General features: G+C 48.8%; 1 protein-coding gene across 3 annotated transcripts in view; it reads left to right on the plus strand.

Annotated features, from left to right (window-relative positions):
- Nucleotides 1-18,367, plus strand: part of PMS1 (PMS1 homolog 1, mismatch repair system component) — a 668,051-nt gene that overhangs the window by 43,076 nt on the left and 606,608 nt on the right. The gene's annotated exons all lie outside the window — the stretch shown is intronic.

The following is an 18,367-nucleotide window of genomic DNA, read 5'->3' on the forward strand; positions in this document are numbered from 1 at the left end:
GTAGGGTCGTACCTTCTCTGCATAGAGGCTCTGCGGCTGTGGCCCTTTGGTTCAGGACCATCGGATTTGCATAGTAGCAAACCATCTGGCCAGAGTTCTCAACTTATGTGCAGCCAGTCTTAGTCGGCACTTCTCGACCGATCACAAGTGGCATCTCCATCCAGATTTGGTTCTTCACGTCTTCCAGATGTGGGGAGCTCCTCAGATAGACCTGTTTGCCACTCCTAAGCACGCATAATGCCCGTCGCTCTGCAGCCTCCAGTATCCGGTGCAGGGGGCGTTAGGGGACGCGTTTCAGCTGTTCTGGTGCGACGAACTGCATTATGCGTTTCTCCCATACCCTTGATTCCTCGAGTTCTGAGGAAGATTCACCAAGATCAGGCTCATATTAATCATATTAATAGCCCAAGATAGGCCAAGAAGGATGTGGTACACAGACCTCCTTCAAATCTCACTATGCCCTCCACTCTGTCTCCCTCACAGGGTAGACCTCTCGCATTTGCAGGGGCAGGTTCTACACCCCCACCTCCAGAGCCTGCACCTACATGCCTGGAGATTGAATGGGCCAATCTGAGTTCTTTTTCTGTCCCTCCAGAAGTGGTGGATGTTATCTTATCGTCCAGGCGACACTCCACAAAGACTGTCTTTGCCGTTACGTGGGCAAAATTTATTTGGGGTGGAGAGAGACAAATTGATCCCTTAAAGGCCCATTTATCTAATTTTTTGCTTTTTGCACTTTTCTTGGCACAGAAGGGTTGCGCAGGTGCGACAGTGAAAGGCTATTTATCAGCGCTGTTGGGTTTTCTTTGCCTTCCTGATCAGCCTTTCTTACTTAAGTCCTCTATAGTTCTTGGGTTCCTTAAAGGGTTAACTAACAAGTTTCCTCCCGCTCCGTTTGTAATGCCTCAGTGGGATTTGAATTTAGTTCTGACTTTTTTGATGGGTTCACCGTTTGAGCCTATGCATACTTGCCCGTTGAGGTTTTTAATTTTAAAGACAGTTTTTCTAACAGCCATCATGTCAGCTAGACGTGTGAGTGAGTTTCAGGCTGGTAGTGTGAAACCTCCTTTTACTACCTTTCATGCTGACAAGGTGGTGCTGAATACCCGGGCGGCTTTCCTTTCTGAGGTAGTGACTCCATTCCATCTGGGACAATCTATAACGCTCTTGTGCTTTTACCCTCCTCCCCATCCATCAAAGGAGGAGGAAAGACTGCACCGCTTGGATCCGGGAAGGGCCCTGAGCTTCTCTTCATTGGATATGTGGGCAATATGAAGGGCAAAGTTATCCACAACAGGACTCTTTCAAGGTGGGTCATTCTTTGCATAAAGATTTGTTGTTCACTAGCAAAGAAGGTTCTCCTTAATGGCACTAGGGCCCATTCCACCAGGATAAGTTTGCCACTTCGGCTTTGGCTTGAGGTGTATCGTTGCTGAACTTGGGCTTCCCTCTACACTTTTGTGAAGCATTATTGTTTAGACTGGGAAGTGAGGAGGGATGGCCATTTTGCCCTTTCTGATTTGCAGGACTTCTTGGTTTGTCCTGTCGGGCTCCCACCTCCGAGTGCGGGACTAGTTTGGAATTCTATTCATAAGGTGAGCAATCCACAGGTAGTTGTATTCATCAGAAGAACAAGTTACTTACCTTTTGGTAACGCTTTTTCTGGTGGATACAGTAGCTGCCTCTGAATTCCTCACAGTCCCTCCCGCCTCTACGTTTCCTGTCTGGTCATAAAAAGAGTTCAATTAATGTTATGGATAGTATGTATTTTTTTATATATATATTTGATGTTATATATTTATTTGTATAAACAGTTATTTTAATATAAATATATATATATATATATATATTTGTTGAGTTGTCTCATGTTGTGCTTGTGATATCGGTATTCACTTGTTCGCCTCGAAGGCACAGTAAAAAATGGTGAAACTGACATCAGCACACCGGCGAGGACTTCTTATGGCTCCGATGATGTCAGACAGAGTCACGTACGGAGCTGTGCAGTTGTGACGTCCTCGCAGACGTGAAGAGCTAGGAAAAAACTTCAGTTGGATGCTGGTGCATTGGGAGAATTCATAAGGTGAGGAATCCACAGGTAGCTACTGTATCCACCAGAAAAAGCGTTACCGAAGGTAAGTAACTTGAATTGAATGGATTATTTCACCCTCCATAATGGGGCCTTCCATTTGTTGCCTATTCTCTGGAGTGAGGACAGCCAAATGTGTTTCTGCCTGAAAGAATGCCAGCTGAGCCGCTCCCGCATCACATAACCACCCGTACAGGGCCTTGTAGTAGTAGGAAAACACCGCCACCAACCGGGTTCCGGATGTCTGTTATTACTGAGTGATCTCTTACTATTACAAAGTCCACTTTACCTGCACATGACTATCGGCCGTAGGCAGTAGGGAAGCAATAAGTAGTCATATTGTGCCCAGAACACAACCACATTCAGGTCTCGAAAAATCATAAAAACTGTTACTAGACCAGCAGGTCAACTTGAAAAATCCACTTGACCTAACTGTAATGTACTTGTTGACCCATAAACTAGTCACATTATGTCATCCTAGTCAAATATTTTATTTTGCAGAGCCACCTTTTTCTTCATTCTAACATATGAGACTATCTTTCAATATGTAAGTTCAGCATTCCTGCAGTCGAAAAAACACTATTTGGTTTGATTTACCTGACTAAATGCTTGCTCATAAGAACCTGACCCCTGATTTACCTCTTAGTCAGGGCAACTGTAATTATACGGCGGGAGAGGGCCTAATTATGTCTCAGGATTGAGCAAATTATGCAGCAAGAAAAGGCTAAATTATGTGGCCTAAAGCGACACAATTTGTAATCGTATTACTCCATTATTTCACTATTTTTAAACTTGGTACCACTCTCGGCCTTGGTTTCATCTTATTAGGGCCAGTTTAACATCAAAATATACCATTAAGCAACAGAAAGGGGACCACTCCAGCTTTGCAAAGGGCCTTCCGCTACGCAGTAACGCATGTTGTTGCATTTTAAGTAACTTTTGAACCGTTTGACCTCAAAAACTAAATTGTTTTTGTTGAATTCTGCAGATTATGCAGCAGATGGTGCATTATGTGGCAAATCTATAATTATGTGAAATTGTGGCAGCCACACAATTTCATAATTCTAGTGGCGCTGCTCTTAGTTCACTAATATCATTGCCATCAGGGCAGGAATGTTTCTCAGTTCATCATAAAAGACTTACTTTTAATGAATAAATTACTTGAGCATGAGGCGGTAGAGCACTGTCATTTAGAGACCGCCCATTTTCCATTGAAATAGCCAAAAACAATCACAGTATAAAACTATATGGTGTATAAACAATAATCTGTGGAAATTGGGTTTCAGCAAAAATATATATCATTTGCAAATCACCAAGTAAAGTGATCTGATCTGTTTTCATTACACAGAATTACAAAACAAGGCTATCATAACTACTAAAATTTATTTTGAAATGTTTGTAAAGTCCACTTTTTAGCTATTTACATTCGTTAGTATAAAACATGACATTCTACAACCTCTCATTTCAAAATCCTTGAACTTTGCAGTCACGGAAAGAAAAGTAATTGTAGATGTAGATGTAAACATAGGATATAATGGACTCGTAATACGGCTGGTGGTATATCCGTCACTTTACCGTCACTTTTGGGACGGATTAACACCTCCTCCAAAGTTGTAATCCGGCCCTAAATTTTGACCTCTGTCTCTGAACACATAATAAATGTGAAAAGATAAAAACAAGATTTAAAGGCATATTTATGCTGCTTCACTTTGTAAGTGAACAGAAAAACCTGCTGTTTGTCTGGTTGTCAGCTCACCAGAAAGGGCGAATATACCTTGAATGTAGCTTGCCCTGATAAAATCTGAGTGGACATAGTGAGTGGGCATGTAGATTTATGGAGTCCTCACAATGTGCTATTTAAAGGTCCCCCTTTCAGCATGTACGGTACCTCCTCAGGGGATATCTGTTGATCTGGCATTTGATATAACATGATGCCTTACAGGAAGAAGCAAAGAACAGGAACCATAACCACATTAAATACACAACAAAATTGGAATAAACAAGGTGCATGTGGCTTCTGCTCCCCCCCCACCACCTCAGGTCTCGGTACTCCATCTGATCTCTCACAGGAGTGCTCTCTACATTAGTAACCTTACTCGCTTCAGGTAGGAAGGTAGTCCTCAGCGGATGTAGCAGTCTTCAGGACATAATGTTGTCAGGTACTTGCAGAGAGTATCTGAGTTCCTCTCCCTGCCCTTACATCCGCTAGAGGGCCAAAACTAAATTCATGAGGTCATTCGTCTGACTTCAGGTCCAACTTTGCCAGGAAAGTGTCTCAGTGCGCCACTGGGTCCCCCTCCTCCTCAGTGGAACAGCCAACTCTGCGTCAGCCCACTTTTCCACCTCAGCCCACCAACCAGTCACAGGCGGGGCCACATCCAATTTCCAAGCCATGGCTATACATCTTTTTGCCAAGAACAGGGCCATGCTCTGGAAATGTATAACCCCCCTTGCTTTTCTGGTAGCGGGTCTTGTGTCCAACAAACACTTGAGGGGATTCAGTGGGAGGTGACAATCAGTCACTCCTGATACACTCCGTGTCGCCTACATCCAGAACTGGAATATCACTGAGCACGGCCAAATCATGTGTAGAAAATCCATATTGACCGTCCTTCACCTGGGACAAGCACTCACCACCTCTTGGTATATTTTCCTAATTCTCTACCAGGCCAGGTAAGTGTGGTGGAGGTAACTAAACTTGACAAGTCGGAATCAAGCATTCCGCAACACCTACCGAACAGATTGTAGACATCAGCCCCACAACTTGTCCGATATGTCAGTAGCTAGTGCAGAGCTCCACCACTCTCTAATCTGTAGTGTCACTGCAGCTCTGCATAAAGGCAGGTAATGGCCCTCCAATGCCCCCCATGGCAGTCACAAGCTCCTTCAACGGGGTTGCTTGGTGGGCACACTGTGGTCAGTGCCCTACGTTGCATATATCAAACCCTTCAGGGCAGAATACAGCATAAATTACCCTGGTCCCTGACCACATTAATTCACTAAGTTCTCAAAGGTTCACGGACCACCATACGACATCACATCAGCCCATGTCTGATTCCTCGGTTCTGTCCAGTCCCCTGCCTGTAATGACGTATGAAGGGTAGTGCATTTGGGCATTGCCCAAATGGTGAGGCTTGGAGCATAGGGAACACCCCATGAACATACGTGCTCCAAGGCCGAGTTACCACGCACATTAATACACTGTCCACAGCTCCAGACAGATTGACATCAAATAACGGATAAAGGAGGGGTCACCCACCAGTTCATCCACCACCCATAGGTATTCCAGTGATGGGCCCTGAGGCAGCCAAAGCATCAGCCATTTTAGCTGTGCTACAGCACAACACAGTTTATAATAAGGATCCCCCGGTCCACCCTCATCTGATAAGTCATAAAGCTTACTAAGTGTGACTGGCACCTGCAGTCCCCCAACACTAGCTCCATCAGTACTTGTTGTAACTCCCTGGAGAGGGGCTTTTGCAGGACCACCGGATGGCTGTGAAATAATAGAGGAGACTAGGGAGTATCTGCACTTTTAAAATGGCCACCCTGCCTATTGGTGACAATATCAGTCTTATCCAGAAGTGAAGCAAACTGCAAATCGAGGCCACAGCCCTGTCTAGATTACCATCCACCAAGTCGGCCTACACTTGATAAACTTGAACCCCTAAATATTTGATATTGTCAAACTCCCATTGTAGCCCTGCTCTGGGTAGGGTGTCTGTCAGCGGGGTCAAAGGAAATAAACACGATTTGTCCCAATTAATGCGTAGCCTGGATATTCTTGTTAAATTGTTCAATACGTCATTACCTCCTGGAGCACCCTCCGGTCAGCATGAAGATATATTAACGCATTATTGGCATAAAGTGATGTGTCATGTGGGAGCCCCTTTACCATTAGGCCCCACTGTGGCACGTGCTCTTTCAGCAGGCACATCAGTGGTTCCATCGCTATAGCAAAGATAATGGAGGACAGCAGGTATCCCTGTATTGTTCCATTAACAGTCAGAATAGGGTTCAATATCACCCCTCACCCCTGCGCACACCTGTGCCACCAGCATTGCATATAGAAGTGATACCCACTTTAGAATGTTCAGTCCCATGAAAATTTGCCTCAGTGCCGCCATGAGAAATGGCCGCCCCAGCATCTAAAATGCCATTTCAATATCCAGGGAGGCGACCCATCCATCGGTGTTTGTGTGCCTTGCCCAGTCCATGATGTGGAACATCTTACCCAAGTTAAGGAGGGTATTGCGACCTGATATAAAACTGTTTTGTTCAGGGTGCACCAACTTATCGACTAGTGTGATCAGTCAATTGGCAAGCAATTTGCCAAATACCTTATAATCCATGCCATTAAGTGTGTCTCCTGGAGGCATGCAAAGCATAGGTGATGCCTTTTCAGATATGCTGAATCCTGTAATTCTTCACATATGTGCCCATGCCTCTCACATTCCATGTGAATGGACTATACTCCTGTGCTGCCATAGTGAGTTTGTGTGTATATCTGTAAATAGGTCTATAGTAGAGTGGTAAGAAAGAGGTGGGCGCCCCCATGCAACAAACAACATGATGAACCATACAAAACATTTTGGCGGAACTTCCCTCCCCAGTTCGTTGCACATAGGTGCTAGAGACAGCCAATAAGAGTAGACAAGTTGGTGTCCATCAAAATGTCCCCCTGGATGTTGAGGGGTGTCTCATATCAATAAAATATTTCATTGTCTTTCATTCCCCAGTACAATTCCTTGACTAAGTTTCCCCCATCCCACTGTTGTAGGCCATTAGGACTCTATCCCACCACTCTAATGCACTAACCAATATTGTCTCACACATCAAGGGAAAGGAACCATTGGTATATGTATGTCATCATTGGGGAAATCTGTGGGCCTCCCTGTATGTTCTCTGGGATCCCCTCCGGGAGGGATCCATCCTGTGAGTCTGGTGCATGTGAATCAGAGTTCCCAGTCCCAGCGTCGAGTATCCTAGAACTCTCCACGTCAGCAGCCATTTGTGCTTTTTCTTGTGCTGCCTGCTCTTTGGAAGGGAGCCTCGGAGTATGCGGTGGCAGAGTGCCTGTTCCTCTCCTGCTCTCAGAGCCATTCCACTTCTCCATGGTCCAAAAGCCTCCAGCCTATCCCAAGCCTCCTTTAAGGAAAGAAAAAGGAGTGGCTTGTCTCCCTCAAACACCTCTAGTTTTGCTGGGAATATTAGTGCATAATTGAGCCTAAGATGTTGGAGACTTTGTTTAACAGAAAAATAATAGGATTTCCTCTGTCTCTACTCATCTACTGTATAATTAGGAAAAATCATGACTCTTATTCTCGACCTGCCATGGGGCCTTGGTTCTAGCGATTTGCAGTATGTTGTCCCTGTCATGGAAGTTGAATAAGCCCCCAGCACCACTGTCCTTGGGGATTCCCCGTGCGGAGGGGGCCTGGCCGGTACCCAGTCTGCACGCTCCACCAAGAAGAAATCTGTTGTCCACCAAGAAGAAAGCGGTTGTCAGACAGAGTACAGGTCCATACTCAGTCCTTCGACTCTTTCTGTTAGACCCACCATTCTGATGGTGTTGCAGCACAATCGGCCTCCCGCATCATCTGCTGTGTGTCTCAACAACTCACTCTCACGCTGCAAAGATTCAGTCTGAGCCAATTCAACAGTCACGCTGGGCTGCAATGCTAATATGGTAGTTCCATGAGCAGTCACTTTTGTTTCAAGATTCTTATGTTTCTTCCGAAGGGTATTTATATCTATTGTTAGGGCATCCAACTTCGGTTCCAGTGAAGTTTTCAGGTTCTGCACTGCCATGAGGAGCTCTGTACATTTTGAGCTATTATCTTGCAGCATGCATTCCACAGAATTTAATTACTGTGTCAGGAACATACCAGCTTTGCTCATGTGGGGCGGTGACAGTCCCTTACCTGTTCTGACTCCCTTCTGCTTCACTTTCGGCACTGTGGGTAATGTCTAGGTGTAATTGGGACCACAGCAGATACTCCTGTCATGCAGTGATCCATCTCAAACCAAGCCGCTCTCCCCTACGTGCATGCTGGGCCCGTCTCAGCACAGTAGCTGTGCATCACCCTTATCTGTGTCACCCTTGTCAACAATTAGCCCTTTATCTCCATTTATCTCGGCCCAGGGGGAGGCTCCAGAGTCATTGGATGTTTGCGAGGAGTTTAGCATGGCTGCCCTGACCTTTTGCACGTTTTACTGGTACTAGAGTTCCTGATTGGGGGGGGGGGGGGTTCAACTCATTGCGGAGAACAATCTCACCCCTGCTTCGTGAAGTGGCCTAAGCCACGAGGAGGTCTAGTGTGGTTCTGGCCGTTGGTTGTGCTGGGGCCACCAACACCTCCACAGCTTGGTGCCCGTTAAGTTGGGGGATGGCAGATTCTGGCTTCCGCCCACACAGCCTCCTTATGTGGCCAGAAAGTGGCTACAGCTATGCTGTGTAGGAGTTAATAAATCAGGGGCCGCTGTGATGCACTGTCACGTTCGCCCCTGTCCTTCTCGAGCGACCACGTGGCGCCACATGCCCTCTGTTGGACCTGGCCTTTTTACAAGGTCATCCCCAAACGTTTTGCCTCCTTCCTTCTATTTTTTTCTGACCTGTTGTTGTTGGCTTTTGAACTCTGGGCACTTTACCACTGCTAACCAGTGCTAAAGTGCACATGCTCTCTGTGTAAATTGTACTGTTGATTGGTTTATCCAGGATTGGCTATTTGATTTACTTGTAAGACCCTCGTAGAGTGCACTATATGTGCCCAGGGCCTATAGATTAAATGCTACTAGTGGGCCTGCAGCACTGGTTGTGCCACCCACTTAAGTTCCACCTTAACCTTGTCTCAGGCCTGCCATTGCAAGGCCTGTGTGTGCAGTTTCACTGCCACTACGACTCAGCATTTAAAAGTACTTGCCAAGCCTAAAACTCCCCTTTTTCTACATATGTCACCCCTAATGTGTGCCCTAGGTAACCCCTAGAGCAGGGTGCTGTGTGGGTTAAAGGCAGGACATGTACCTGTGTAGTTTATATGTCCTGGTAGTGTAAAACTCCAAAATTCCTTTTTACACTACTCTGAGACCTGCTCCCTTCATAGGCTAACATTGGGGCTGCCCTCATACATTGTTGAAGTGGTAGCTGCTGATCTGAAAGGAGAAGGAAGGTCCTATTTAGTATGGCCAGAATAGTAATACAAAATCCTGCTGACTGGTGAAGTTGGATTTAATATTACTATTTTAGAAATGCCACTTTTAGAAAGTGAGCATTTCTCTGCACTTAAATCTTTCTGTGCCTTACAATCCACGTCTGGCTAGGTTTAGTTGACCGCTCCTTGTGCATTCACTCAGACACACCCCAAAGCACTCAGCCTCACTTGCATACATCTGCATTTTGAATGGGTCTTCCTGGGCTGGAAGGGTGGAGGGCCTGCCCTCACACAAAGGACTGCCACACCCCCTACTGGGACCCTGGCAGACAGGATTGAACTGAAAGGGGACCTGGTGCACTTCTTAGCCACTCTTTGAAGTCTCCCCCACTTCAAAAAGGCACATTTTCTGCCCTACCACCTCAGCCACTTGCTGGAGAAGAAACCTGAACCAGAACCTGCATCCTGCCAAGAAGAACTGCCTGGCTGCTCAAAGGACTCACCTGACTGCTTTCTACAAAGGACTACTGCCTTGCTGTTGGCCTGTGGCCTTGCTGAACTCTTGTCTTGCTGCAGAAGTGCTCTCCAAGGGCTTGGATAGAGCTTGCCTCCTGTTCCCTAAAGTCTCAGGACCAAAAAGACTTATTTCTTTCAACTGGACTCCTTGTGCGCCGAAAAATTCGACGCACGGCTTGCTCTGCGGTGAAAAATTCACTGCACGCCGATCCGGAAAGACGCTGTTCGACGCCTGCCGTGAAGAAGAAAATTCCACGCACAGCCCACCGGAACGACGCGCAGCCGGATAACAAGCCTAGGATTCCACGCACAGACCCCAGGACATCTGGTAATCCCGCGACCCAGAAAACGACGCACGTCTTCCCCGAGTGAAAAATAAAGACGCAAGTCCGTGTGTGAAGGGGCGAAACCGACGCACACACCATTTTTCTTCCCAGAGAGTGACGCACGTCTCCCCACGTGAAAAATAACGATGCAAGTCCGTGTGTGAAGGGGCGAAACTGACGCACACACCATTTTTCCACGCATCTCCTCCTCTGCGGCCCTTTGCAGAGATTTTCCACTCCAAACCAGGTACTTTGTGCTTGAAAGAGACTTTGTTTGCTTTTTAAAGACTTAAGACACTTCATATCACTTTACAGTGATATCTCTACAATTTTTTATTGCATCTTTTATCGTTTGGACCTGCAAATACCCAGATAAATATTATATATTTTTCTAAACACTGTGTGGTGTATTTTTGTGGTGCTATATTGTGTTATTGTATGATTTATTGCACAAATACTTTACACATTGCCTTCTAAGTTAAGCCTGACTGCTCAGTGCCAAGCTACCAGAGGGTGGGCACAGGATAATTTGGATTGTGTGTGACTTACCCTGACTAGAGTGAGGGTTCTTGCTTGGACAGGGGGTAACCTGACTGCCAACCAAAAACCCAATTTCTAACACCCTCCTATTGGGTCACAGATCTCTCTGCTGGTCCTCTCCATGGCCCCCTCAACAAGAGAAGTGTGGTGTCTGCGTGTTTTGCTATCCTTCAGACTGAGAGTAGACAAAATGAAACGAATGCCAACAATGCAGTCTGAGTAATGAATTTATTAAGGCACTTCGCAAGGTTCGTACAGGGAAAGCATTTATGGCAAATGCAGCAACACTAGTACACTTCTGAAAATAATCACAGCAGTAGAATAATAATGATCATAGAAACAAATAAAGAAAATGCACTACTTCAACCATGAATAATATAATCTATATATAGTGATTATATATTCTTGCACAACTCAAAGCTAAAAATAAGAATTAAAAATGCATCACCATGGGGCTTGACAGTGACATCATCTCTTTGCCAGCTTCAAGTCGTGAACCCAAACAACTGCGAAAAGAGAGAACTACCCACAATGGGATCTGAGCAAGGCGTCCCCTCCCGGAAATGAGTTCTGTCTAACTCCGGTTGTCAAGCTTCCTTCTTATATATTTAAACAAGCTGGAGAGGAGAATTCTAGAAAGCATTTATGTCAAATGCAGCAACACAAGTACACTTCTGAAGATACTCAGAGCAGTAGAATAGTAATGATCATAGAAACAAACAAAGAAAATACACTACTTCAACCATGGACAATATATTTATATATAGTGATTATGGTACTCGTTACAACCCTGGCGGTTGGTGCAAAAGTGGCGGTAATACCTTCAATAGGCTAGCGGTAATTACCGCCAAATTATGACCATGGCGAAAGATCTCAGATAGACAGCCACTTTACCATACCGACTGCCAGGGCGGAAACAACAGCCACCACTGCGGTAGCCGCCTTACAGCAAGGCGGAAGTCAATGTTCCGCCCACCATATTAAGACATGCCAATCAGCCACCTTTTCCAGGGCGGTACCAATGACATCAAAAGCCTGGCGGAAACAGATCTCAGAAGTGAAAGAACTCATCACTGGAGACACAGGGAACAACCACGCCGCCATGGAGTCCGACCTGCATGTCTTCCCCATGATCTTCTACGTGCTGCTCCACCACGAACACCAACGGCGGCGAAGGCGATGACGGTGAGTACAGACACCTAGCACACAAGGGAGGGGGGAAGGAAAAAGAGAGTGACGCACACACACGCACAACACACACACACACACACACACACCCAACACCATACACACAACCAGATGCAGAAGAAAACAAGTTATTCCCCCTAAATCAGCTGAATAATGCAAGGACAAAATGAATGTACTAAAGTGAGTGTAATAAGATCAACACAGTATAAAAATAACTTAGCCAGTGTTACAGATATTTACGATTGTACAGTTCAAGGGACACTGCCCAGTCCTCAGTTCGCAAGACCCCACTTATCACCTGCATCAACACAGAGAGAACACTGCAGGGGCATCAGATGGTAAATAGGCAGGCACCTCAGGGGGACATGGGATGGTGGGGCACCTCAGCAGGGATATGGAACAACACCACTGGTTCTGGAGGGGGCAACCTGCCCTATGCTTGGACCTGGGGAGTGCAATGCCAAAGTCTCTCAAGTGGGGGACTTGCCCACATGCTCTGGAGGGGCAACATGCCCTGTGCTTGGTCCTGGGGAGTGCAAGGTCACAGTCTCTCAAGTGGGTGACTTGCCCACATGCTCTGGAGGGGGCAACATTCTCTGTGCTTGGTCCTGGGGAGTGCAAGGCCACAGTCTCTCAAGTGGGTGACTTGCCCATATGCTCTGGAGGGGGCATTGTGCCCTGTGCCCTTGATCTTGGGGAGGCTGGGGTTGTTGGGTGTCTTATCCACTGGTTCTGAAGGGGTCATCATGCCCTGTGCTCTTGATCCTGCGGAGTCTGGGGTTGTTGGATGTCCTACCCACTGGCTCTGGAGGGGGCTTTGTGCCCTGTGTTCTTGATCCTGGGGAGTGCAAGGTCACACTCTCTCAGGTGGGTGTCATACCCACAGAATTTGCAGGGTGCAGGCCGCACAGCAGCCCTTAGAGGCAGGACTCCACACCGTCCACCGACGGTGACGGCTGCTCAGTGGTAGAAGTGGTGCTACTGGTGGGGGGGCGCTCCAGGCCATCCCCTGCAGCCTTGTGTGGCTGCACAACCATGGTTGATGGGGGGGGGGGGGGCTCGTCAGAGTTCCTACCCCAGGCCCCTTGCCCTTCCTGCCTGCTGGTGCTGGTTCCTTGGTCTTCCTGGCAGCAGCTGTGGCAGGCTCCTTGCTGTTCCTGGAAGCAGCTGGGGCAGGCTCCTTGCTGTTCCTGGAAGCAGCTGGGGCAGGCTCCTTGCTGTTCCTGGAAGCAGCTGGGGCAGGCTCCTCGCTCTTCCTGGCAGCAGCTTTGGCAGGCTCCCTGCTCTTCCTGGCAGCAGCTGGGGCAGGCTCTCTGTCCTTCCTGGCAGCAGCTGGGGCAGGCTCCTTACCATTGAGGCTGCCTGGTGCAGGCTCCTTCACCCTCAGTAGATGTGCCCTGGATCCTTTCCCACCACAAGTGGGTGTGGTGACTGCTGGGCCCGTGGACTGGGTGGCTGAGGTGCTTGGCTGGGTTTTTACCACCCTGGCCAGACATGCATGACGGAGGGGAGAGGTAGGGAAGAGGTCAATGGTGGATATGAAAAGCTTTTTAGGGACATTGGGGTGGGAAGAGGGAGAAGGTTTGGGAGTGGAGGAAGAGGGAGTGGTTGTAGGAGGTTTCTATCTGCTGATTTTGGGTGCAGGTGCATGGGCTGGATGCTGTTGTGAGGTGGATGGCTGTTGGGTGTCTGAGTGCTTGCATTTGTGTACTTTGGGAGGAGGGGGCACAGACACAGTGGGAAAGGACATGGGGGACGTGTGCATGGATGTTGTGGCGGTGTCTGCCAGTGAGGTGTTCGTTCTGCTAGGTGTGGTGGTGATGCTGGTAGTGGATGAGGATGTAGTGCATGCAGGTGTGAGTGTAGACAGAACTGGGAGCGAGGTGGAGGAGGAGGAGGAGGAAGAGGAGGGGGGAGACAGTGGAAATTGTGGATTTTGGTATGTCTGCATCTGGATGGTGTTTGTGTGAGTGCCTGTGGGATGATGTGTGGTGCTTGTGTTTGCCTGTGCCACTCTTGTGTGTTGTCTTGTGTGCATGCTCGTCTGCCTGAGTGCTTGGGATAAGTTGGTGTTGAGGGGAATGGGATTGGGAAGAGGAAGTTGGAGGCGGGAGGGTGGCAACAGGGACAATGGCTGCCATCAGAGAGGAGGCAAGAGTCTGGATTGATCTCTGTTGGGCCGCCAAGCCAGTGTGAATGCCCTCCAAGAATGCATTAATCTGATGCCTCTGGGCTGCCAGCCACTGGATGGCATTCACAATGGTTGACTGCCCAACAGAGATGGATCTTTAGGCGGTCAATAGCCTCCTCACTCAGGGCAGCAGGGCTAACTGGGACAGGGCCTGAGGTGCCTGGGGCGAAGGAGATGCCCACCCTCCTGGGTGAGCGGGCACGGGCAACTCACTGAGGGGCTGCTGGGAGAACGGTGCTAGTACGGGGGTAGCGGCTGTACCTGTAGCTGGGGTGGTCACAGAGGTGTCTGCCACCACCAACAGGGAGCTTCCATCGGATGAGGTATCTGTGTCAGAACTGTCCCCTCAAGTCTCTGCCATGGTGCTCCCTCGCCCTCTGTCCCACTGGTTCCCTCAGCGTCAGTAAACTCCACCTCCTGGGTCCTGTGGGATGCAGCTCCCTCCATCGCCGGTGCCTCTGATCCTCCCCCAGACGATGCTAATGCACCTAAGGACGGTGACAAAACAAAAAGGGGGGTGAGGGGAGAGTCAAAGGATACACAGGGTCAATGGCTGCACCAACACCACTGTTGGCGTACACCGCACACTCACACACAGGGTACAGGCCTACGCATTGCACTACCAGTGATATTGCTAGCCAACAAGTCATGGGGAGGGGCACACACCGCCAAATCCATCACAACTGGGACCCACGCAGCCTTGACCAGTAGTGGATGCCTACGACATAGGTAGCATGGTTATCCCTTCTAGACCCTAGCCACCAGGGGACCTATGCTGCATTGTCAGGCATGGCCTAAGGGTACCCACTGACACACATCCCCCACCAGGATACCACCCTACCATGCATAAGTTATAATGATGGGCACTGTACTCATACTCACCCACTTGTGGCTGCTGTGATGCCCTCAAGCGCCCATCCAGCTCAGGATAGGCCGCCGCCAGTATGCGGGCCATCAGGGGGGTCAGGGTTTGACGGGCACCCCTTCCTCATTGGGAAGCCATCCCCAGCCTAGCCTCCGCCGTCTTCCATGCCTAGTGTCTCAGGTCCTCCCACTGTTTCCAACAGTGGGTGCTCCTCCTGCCATAGACCCCCAGGGTCCGCACTTCCTTGGCAATGGTACGCCCATTCTTGTGATGGGCGCTGACCTGCAGAGGGGAATACACACAGGAAAATAGTATTAGTCACAATCCCGCCTGTTGCACTTATGGCCCACTATACCCCTTCACATCACCATTTACACACACATGGCCCAGCACACAACCTGTATGCCGCCCAGGGGACATCCACCCACCCCTCTTACACAATGCCTTCACACCCCACTCCATGCATTCATGCCACATGCATCGTGCCCACAGTGTACTCACCTGTTGGTCTGGAGGCCCATACAGCAGTCCGTATTGGGGTAGGACCCCATCCACCAGTCTCTCCAACTCCGTGGAAGTGAAGGCAGGGGCCCTTTCCCCAGTCACACGGGCCATGGTAGGTTCCAGACACAGTCACAGCAGCACATGCAGTATAGGTCCTCTCCTGTTGAAGGTCAGATAGGAAGTGAGGAATATGATAGAAAATTGCGGTCACGTTCTTGGCTGTGCATACCGTCACCACCGGCGTGCATCACCATTGGCCATTGTACCCTATAGGGCTCAATTATAACCAATGAGCAGTTGCACAGCGGTTCCCAAACGCCTCCTGCAACGGTTCACAACGTCAGCAGAATTACCTCACTTCCACCTGTCCCTCCACACAGGACAGGCGGACGCCATTTCGGGGGGGGCGCAGGCCCTGGATAATTACTGCGTCACTGTTTAATTTTGGACATACAGGACAATTCTCTCTGACCCATTACAGTTTGACAGCATGCATTGTACTGTTGTAGCCCCATTGTTCAGTTTGTGACCGACTCCTCTCTCTTTTTTCCCTTAGATTGCTACCGCGGATAAATAGGAGATGGAGACAAACCCAGTGTACAGACCCCTGGTGGACTTGCCAAATGTAGAGGACAGGCACATCATCCTCACCTATAGACTTGACAGGGCCACAATCACAGAGCTGTGTGCCCAATTGGAGCCTGACCTGATATCTGCTATCCGTCACCCCACTGGGATCCTCCCCTCTTGTGCAAGTTCTATCAGTTCTCCATTTCCTGGCAACTGGTTCTTTCCAAGTGACAGTGGGCTTGGCAGCAGGAATGTCACAGCCAATGTTCTCAGTAGAGCTGACCAGAGTGTTGTCTGCCCTGATTAAGCACATATGCAGATACATTGTATTTCCCCAGGTGGAGGATTTGGCCACAGTGAAGGCTGACTTCTATGCAATGGGACATATCCTAAATATGATTGGTGCGATTGATGAAGCCCATATCCCAGAGTTTTCTCTTCACACCCAGGAATGATGCCCTGTGTTTCTGCACATCCAAGGTGTAGTCCGGTAAAATAGATACTGACTAGTGGCCTGCACATTTGGCTATGTGAAGGATGGTTCCCCTGTTGCAAAAGTGCAGAGGTTTGGCCACCACAGGTCATGGTGGTGCCCCCGGTGGCGGCATCCATGCCAGAACGCGGTGAGCTCGCTCAAGTGAAAAAGAAAGTAGGCAGGCCATCAGGAACAACTTCTCTCTGCAGCCAACCTTCCGAATAGGTGATCACGTACTGTTGCTCGGTGTCCTCAGGTGTGTCCACCACATGAATGTTACTGCGACAGGCCCAGCCCTCTGCATCCTCTGCTCTGTTTTCCAGTGTTTTGAGGCAGGCTGAGAGTTCACACACCAGTCCCTATCCTCCATTTGGGGCTGTAAGTCCAGGGGAAGTCTCTTCCTGGGTCACCCTTTCCTGCTGCTTCTTTCGATCTTTATGGAGCAGGTCAACCTCCACTGCCACTGCATCAATCTTTACCTCTATACAAGCCCTTGAGGAGTTCCCTTTCACCAGGATCTGGGCAATCCCGTCTCATTCCAGTGGCAAGACTGCTGTCTACAGCCTCTCTCCGTTGTCCCGGTTGTGTGTGGCCCTCTCCTCCGTCCCTGGGCTCTCTGTCACAGAGTAGGGGTGGTTTGAACCTCCCCATTTTATGAATGGGGTGCAAGTAACCAGGAGGGGGGCATGCAGCAGCTTCTTCTCTGTCACCTTGGTGACAGTTGTATGATGCTCCACAAAGGATTAAGGAGGGTGGGGGCCCCTGCTGGAGCCCCTGTCATCTTTGCGCCTCCGGCACCCGGGTGGCCCACTTTCCCAAGAATTTAGGCAGCACGAGCAGCCACCCGCTTCCATGAGTGGGGTGGGGGCGAAGTGCCTTTAGAGCGCAGGTGCCGGACGTCTGGGATCAATCCTCCTGCTTGTCCGGTTTAAGGATCCAGGGCAAGTGTGTGCCAGTCCAGTCCCTTCCGCCATGTAGCTCGATCCCTGCTAGGCCACACCAGTGTTCCGCATGCTACTTCCAGGGGTGGCTGAGGCCCACCGTCCACAAATGCTCGTACTGGTAGGGAGTGGAGTCAGCCTCTCCCCCACCCTAGGCACACGGAAAAACAGGGGCGGAGGGTAGATGACTCCCTCTAAGTGGCAGGCATCTCCCTCTAGAACTCAGCAATCAGCAAATGAGACCACAGAGGACGGGGGGGAGGTCTCCTGTTATTCTTGGGGATGAAGGAGGATAAGAGTGCCATCCCAGCAGAACTTGCTAAGCTGCGTCCGGCATCTTCCTCGTCTTGGCCACACTCCCTATGGCGTATTAGCTTAATGTAGTGCTGAGCCACTGCCTGTGACCTGACTTCATTTTGAGTCACGGACACATCAGTTTAGGTTTGTGGAGTCATTGTAAATCCTTTCTCTACAGTTGGAGAGTTCATCATAAACCTTAATCTGTCAAAGCTGTCATCTGGGCTAATCCAAAATTTTAATGACATTGCAACAAATCAGTGGGTGAAAGTGGCCGTTTTATAGGTTGTTCATAAAATGTGACTTGTATTGTATCAGTACACAAAAGCGGTATCTACAACGCAAATGGCAGGTAACTCCTAGATGACCTTACTTGTTGTTGAAGAGCCTCACCTAGTCTTTTGGTGCCTTGCTTCATGATTGGGCACTAATAGTGATCTAATGTCACTAATCGTTGGTGTGACATTCTTCAAAAACAACACCAAGGAAGATTCTCCAAGGAGTAGCGGTCATTTGGGTCCACAGGTTGTAGAATTCATCTTTTGTGTAATTGATATTGGTCATGGAGACAGTATCATTGAAAATTGTCTCTCCTCTTCCCAAACACTGATACTTTGTCAGTGGTTTCGCTTGAGTATCTTGATTTTCATAAAATGTGACTGACAACAATCTTCAAAGCAGTGGCTGAAGGGGTGAAGGGACCTGACCAATTGCCTT

This window comes from Pleurodeles waltl, chromosome 3_1, assembly GCF_031143425.1.
Source record: "Pleurodeles waltl isolate 20211129_DDA chromosome 3_1, aPleWal1.hap1.20221129, whole genome shotgun sequence".
Taxonomy (NCBI): Eukaryota; Metazoa; Chordata; class Amphibia; order Caudata; family Salamandridae; genus Pleurodeles; species Pleurodeles waltl.